General features: G+C 37.8%; 1 long non-coding RNA gene across 1 annotated transcript in view; it reads right to left on the reverse strand.

The window, feature by feature from the left end:
* LOC141370564 (uncharacterized) overlaps nucleotides 1–5923 on the reverse strand; it is a 43830-nt gene extending 37907 nt beyond the window's left edge. Inside the window, exon 1 of the long non-coding RNA XR_012374713.1 lies at nucleotides 5877–5923. This is a non-coding gene — a long non-coding RNA (uncharacterized lncRNA). The remainder of the gene's footprint in view (nucleotides 1–5876) is intronic.
* Nucleotides 5924–6299: the final 376 nt, after the last annotated feature.

A 6299-nucleotide genomic window follows, 5' to 3' on the forward strand; every position in this document is an offset into this window, starting at 1 on the left:
AAACCACTGTTGTGCGCCAGCCCCAGCCCTAGTCCAGTGTGGACGACAAGGTTTTTATTCTCAGGAAAACTAAATTTTAGTGGAGAGAAATAAGTTAGATAATGTAAAATCACATTGTGGGAGGTGCCATGAAGCTAATAGCATGCATGCTAGAAAATAATAAGGAGAGGTAATCTACCTTAGGGTGGGCAGGGAAGGCCTCTGAGGAAGTGAGGTTTTAAACATTTGATTATGGAAAATTGACAATAAACAGAAGTGTGGAGAACAGGATAATAACCCCCTATCCACACTAGATCATTTCATCCATAAGTATTTCAGAATGCACCTCCAAAACACACTATAAAAATCAATAATTAGGGGCGCCTGGGTGGCTCAGTCGTTAAGTGTCTGCCTTCAGCTCAGGTCATGATCCCAGGGTCCTGGGATTGAGCCCCGCATCGGGCTCCCTGCTCCACGGGAAGCCTGCTTCTCCCTCTCCCACTCCCCCTGCTTCTGTTCCCTCTCTCGCTGTCTCTCTCTCTGTCAAGTAAATAAATAAAATCTTAAAAAAAAAATCAACAATTATTCCTTAATAATCTCCAAGTCTCTAATTATGTTCAATTTTTTTTGTTCTTGTTCTATAAGTATAGTTTGTTTGAATCAGGATCCAAACAGGGTACATGTATTTGCAATCAGATGTTCTATTTCTAAATTGTCTTCTTGTCTATAGGTGTTCTCTTTATTTTTTTAAAAACTAATTTTGTTGAGGGGCACCTGGGTGGCTCAGTTGGTTAAGCGACTGCCTTCGGCTCAGGTCATGATCCTGGAGTCCCAGGATCGAGTCCCGCATCGGGCTCCCTGCTCAGCAGGGAGTCTGCTTCTCCCTCTGACCCTCTTCCCTCTCGTGCTCTCTATCTCTCTCATTCTCTCTCTCTCAAATGAATAAATAAAATCTTTAAAGCAAAAAAAAAAACCAAATTTTGTTGAGATATAATGTACATACAATAAATTGTACCCAGCTCATACATTTTCCTAAGTTTTGGCAAACTTACACACCCATGTAACCATCACCACAATCAAGATAAAGAACAGTGCTCTCCCACAGACCTTTCTGGAATGATGGAATGTTCTAATAGAACAATTAGAATGATTGCACTGTCCGCTAGAGTAGCCACTATGCTCTGTGACCAAGGAAATGAATTTGTTAATTTTTAGTAGACTATATATTTTCGAAGAGTTTTAGGTTCACATCAGTCTTAAGCAGAATGTATAGAGATTTCCCATATACCCATTGCTCCCACGCCTGCATAGCCTCCCCCATTACCAACATCCCCTGCTAGAGCCAAACATCGTTATAATAAATGATGCTATAATGACACATCATTATCATCCCGAGTCCATAGTTTACCTAAAGTTCACTCTTGGTGTTGTACATTCTCTGGGTTTTGACAAATGTGTAATGACATGAATGCACCGTTATTGTATACAGAGTCATTTCCCTGCCCTAAATTCCTCTGTGCTTCCCCTATTCATCCCTTTCTTCCCCCATCTCCTGGCAACCACTGATCTTTTTACTGTCTCCATAGTTTTGCCTTTTCCAGAATATCATATAGTATGCAGCCTTTTCACATTGGCTTCTTTCACTTAGTAATATGCATTTAGGTTCCTTCCACGTCTTTTCATGGTTTGATAGCTCATTTCTTTTTAGAACATTGTCTGGAGGTACAAATTAATTAAACCATTCACCCACTGAAACATCCTGGTTACTTCCGAGGTTTGGCAAATTATGAATAAAGCTGCTGTAAACACCTGTATGCAGGGTTTTGCGTGGACACAAGTTTTCAACCCCTGTGGGTAAACATCAAGGAGCATAATTGCAGGATCATACGGTAAGAGTATGTTTAGTTTTGTGAGAAACCACCAGAATGTCTTCCAAAGGGGCTGTGCCATTTTGCATTCCCACCTATAATGTATGACAGCATTCCTCTTGCTTCACATTCTCACCAGCATTTGGCATTGTTAGTATTTTGGATTTTGGCCATTCTAATTGGTGTGTGGTAGTAGCTCGTTGTTTTAATTTGTATTTCCCTGATAACACATGACGTGGAGCATGTTTTCATATGCTTTTTGCCATCTGTGTATCTTATTTGGTGAGGTGTCTGTCAAGGTCTGTGGCCCTTTTTTTAATCAAGTTTTTTTTTTTTAAATTGTTGAGCTTTGAGTGTTCTTCGTATATTCTGGATAAAAGTTCTTTATCATATATGTCTTGCAAATCCTTTCTCCCAGTCTGTGGCTTATCTTTCCATTCTCTTGAATTACCTCTTTCTTTTTTTCTTTAAAGATTTTATTTAGCGGCAGAGGGAGAGGGAGAAGCAGGCTCCCCACTGAGAAAGGAGCCCGATGTGGGGCTCAATCCCAGGACCCTGGGATCATGACCTGAGCTGAAGGCAGACACTTAACTGACTGAGCCACCTAGGCATCCCGACCTCTTACTTTCATTGAAATTTGTTTGTTGAAGGAACTACGTTGTTAGTCCTAAGAATTTCTGATATAATGAGTTTTGCTAATTGCATCCCTGTAGTGGTGTTTAATATGTGTCTCTGGTTTGGTTTTGTTTTGTAAATTGATATTAAGATCTGAAGGCTTCATTAGATTCAGATTTTTAAATTTTGCTTTTATTTTGCAAGAATGGTTCATAAGTTGTGTTGTGTACTTCAGTCAGGAGACACATATGCTTGATTGTCTTTATAACAGCCATTGGTTTTGTTTTTTGTTTTTTGTTTTTTAGTTTTTATATTAGTTTCAGATGTTACAATATAATGATTCAACAATTCTATACATTTCTCAGTGTTCATCAAGATAAGTATACTCATATATATATATATTTATGAAGTCTTTTTATCTTAGCTACAGTATAGTTAATAGACAGTGTCATACTAGTTTCAGGTGTACAATATAACAATTCAGCCATTCTGTACATTACTCAGTGCTCATCATGATAAGTGTGCTCTTTAATCCCCATCACCTATTTCACCCATCCCCCCACCCATCTCCCCTCTGGTAACCATCAGTTTGTTCTCTATAGTTAAGAGTCTATTTACTGGCTTGTCTTTGTCTCTCTCTCTCTCACTCTCTCTTTTTTCCTTTGTTCATTTGTTTTGTTTCTTAAATTCCACATATGAGTGAAATCATAAGGTGTTTGTCTTTCTCTGACGGACTTATTTTGCTTAGCATTATACTCTCTAGCTCCATCCATATTGTTGCAAATGGCAAGATCTCATTCTTTTTTATGGCCAAATAATATTCTATTGTGTATATATGTATATACCACATCTTTATCCATTCATCTATCAGTGGGCACTTGGGCTGCTTTCATAACTTAGCTATTGTAAATAATGCTGCAGTGAACATTGGGGTGAATTAGTGTTTTTGTATTTTTTGGATAAATACCCAGTAGTGCAATTACTGGATCATGTCGTAGTTCTATTTTTAATTTTCTGAGGACCCTTCATACTGTTTTCCAGAGTGGCTGCATCAGTTTGCAGTCTCATTAAAAGTGTAAGAGGGTTCCCCTTTCTCTGCATCCTTGCCAACATCTGCTGTTTCCTGTGTTGTTAATGTTAGCCATTCTGACAGGTGTGAGGTGATGTTTCACTGTGGTTTTGATTTGTATTTCCCTGATGGTGAGTGATGTTGAGCATCTTTTCATGTGTCTATTGCCCATCTACGTGTCTTCTTTGGAGAAATGTCTGTTCATGTCTTCTTGTTTTTAATTGGATTATTTGGTTTATTTGGTGTTGAGTTGTATAAGTTCTTTATATATTTTGGATACTAACCCTTTATCAGATATGTTGTTTGCAAATACCTTCTTTCATTCCATAGGTTGTCTTTTAATTTTGATGATTGTTTCCTTTGCTGTGCAGAAGGTTTTTATTTTGATGTAGTCCTAATAATATATTTTTGCTTTTGTTTCCCTTGCCTCAGGAGACATATCAAGAAAGAAGTTGCTACAGTTGATGTCAGAAAAATTACTGTCTGTGCTCTCTTCTAGGATTTTTATGGTTTCATGTCTCACATTTAGGTCCTTAATCCGTTTTCAGTTTATTTTTGTGAATGGTGTAAGAAGGTGGTCCAGTTTCATTCTTTTGTATGTTGCTGTCCAGTTTTCCCAATACCATTTGTTGAAGATATGCTTTTTCCCATTGCATTTTATTTCTTCCTTTGTCAAAAATTAATTAACCATATAATTGCAGGTTTATTTCTGGGTTTTCTATTCTGTTCCATTGACCTATGTATCTATTTTTGTGCCAGTACCATACTGTTTTGATTACTGTAGCTTTGTAATATAATTTGAATTCTGGAATTGTGATGCCTCCAGTTTTTTTTGTGTGTGTGTTTTTTTTTTTCTTTTTCAAGATTGCTTTGGCTATTTGGGGTCTTTTCTGGTTCCATACAAATTTTAGAATTGTTTGTTCTAGTTCCATGAAAAATGCTGTTGGTATTTTGATAGGTATTGCATTAAACATGTAGATTGCTTTGGGTAGTATAGACATTTTAATAATATTTGTTCTTCCAATCCATGAATATGGGATGTCTTTCCATTTCTTTGTGTTGTCTTCAATTCCTTTCATCAATGTTTTGTAGTTTTCAGAATACAGGCCTTTCATCTCTTTGGTTAAGTTTATTCCTAGGTATTTTATTATTTTTGATGCAGTTGTAAATGGGATTGTTTTCTTAATTTCTCTTTCTGCTGCTTTATTATTGATCTATAGAAATGCAACAAATTTCTGTACATTAATTTTATATCCTTTGATTTACTGAATTCATTTATCAGTTCTAGTATAGTTTTTTGGGTGGAGTCTTTAGGGTTTTCTATATATAGTATCATTTCATCTGCAAATAGTGAAAGTTTTACTTCTTCCTTACCAATTTGAATGCCTTTTATTTCTTTTTGTTGTCTAATTGCTGTGGCTAGGACTTCCAGTACTATGTTGAATAAAAGTGGTGAGAGTGGACATCCTTGTCTTGTTCCTGACCTGAGGGGGAAAGCTCTCAGTTTTTCACCATTGAATATAATGTTAGCTGTGTGTTTTTCATATAAGGCCTTCATTATGTTGGGGTATGTTCCCTCTAAACATACTTCATTGAGTTTTTATCATCCGTGGATGTTGTACTTTGTCAAATGCTTTTTCTGCATCTACTGAGTTCCCTAAGGCAATTCTCAATTTGTGTAATTTTCTTTCCTCTCCTTTGCTCAGCTTGGATACTGTCCATTACTGTTTTCCAGGTCGTTAGTTTGTTCCTCTGCTTCCTCTAGTCTGTTTTTGCCATCAAGTGTATTTTTTTTAGGATACCTGAGTGGCTCAGTTGGTTAAGCGTCTACCTTTGGCTCAGATCATGATCCCAGGGTCCTGGGATTGAGCCCCACATCGGGCTCCCTGCTCAGCGGGGAGTCTGCTTCTCTGTCTGCCCCTCCCCCTACTTGTGCGCTCTCTCTCTCTCTCTCTCAAATAAATAATGATTTAATAGTATTAATTTATTTAATAATACATTTTAATGTATTTTTTAAAGATTTAATTTTTAAGTAATCTCCACACCCAAAGTGGGGATCAAAAACCCACAAGCCCGAGACCAAGAGTTGCATGCTCCACCAACGGAGCCAGCCAGGCACCCCCATCAGATGTATTTGAAATTTCATTTATTGTATTCTTCATCTCTAATTGGTTCTTGTTTTTTTTTTTTTTTTTTAGATTTATTTATTTATTTATTTATTTGGCACAGAAAGAGATAGCAAGAGAGGGAACACAAGCAGGGGGAGTGAGAGAGGGAGAAGAAGGCTTCCCACTGAACAGGGAGCCCGATGGCGGGGCTCGATCCCAGAATCCCGGGATCATGACCTGAGCTGAAGGCAGACGCTTAACGACTGAGCCACCCAGGCGCCCCTGATTGGTTCTTTTTTATCTCTGTGTTAAGGGTCTCACTGATGTCCTCCACTCTTTTCTCAAGTCCGGTGAGTATCTTTACGATCATTACTTTATTTTCTTTTTCTTCTTTCTTTTTTATGATCATTACTTTAAATTCTCTATCAGGCATACTACTTATATTCATTTTGCTTTGGTCTCTTCCTGTGGTTTGGTTCTATTCTTTCATTTGGGAGATATTTCTCTTTCTCTTCATTTTGTCTGACTTTCTGTTAGGAAAGTCAACTACTTCTCTTGGTCTTAATAATAGCCTGATGATGCAGTCCTATAGTGCCCTGCAGTGCAGTGTCCCCTGGTCCCCAGGGCCTGGCATTTCAGGGCGTGTCTCCTATGCGTGTT

Source organism: Callorhinus ursinus, unplaced genomic scaffold (assembly GCF_003265705.2).
Source record: "Callorhinus ursinus isolate GAN/ISIS: 27379988/994484 unplaced genomic scaffold, GSC_fseal_2.0 scaffold38, whole genome shotgun sequence".
Taxonomy (NCBI): Eukaryota; Metazoa; Chordata; class Mammalia; order Carnivora; family Otariidae; genus Callorhinus; species Callorhinus ursinus.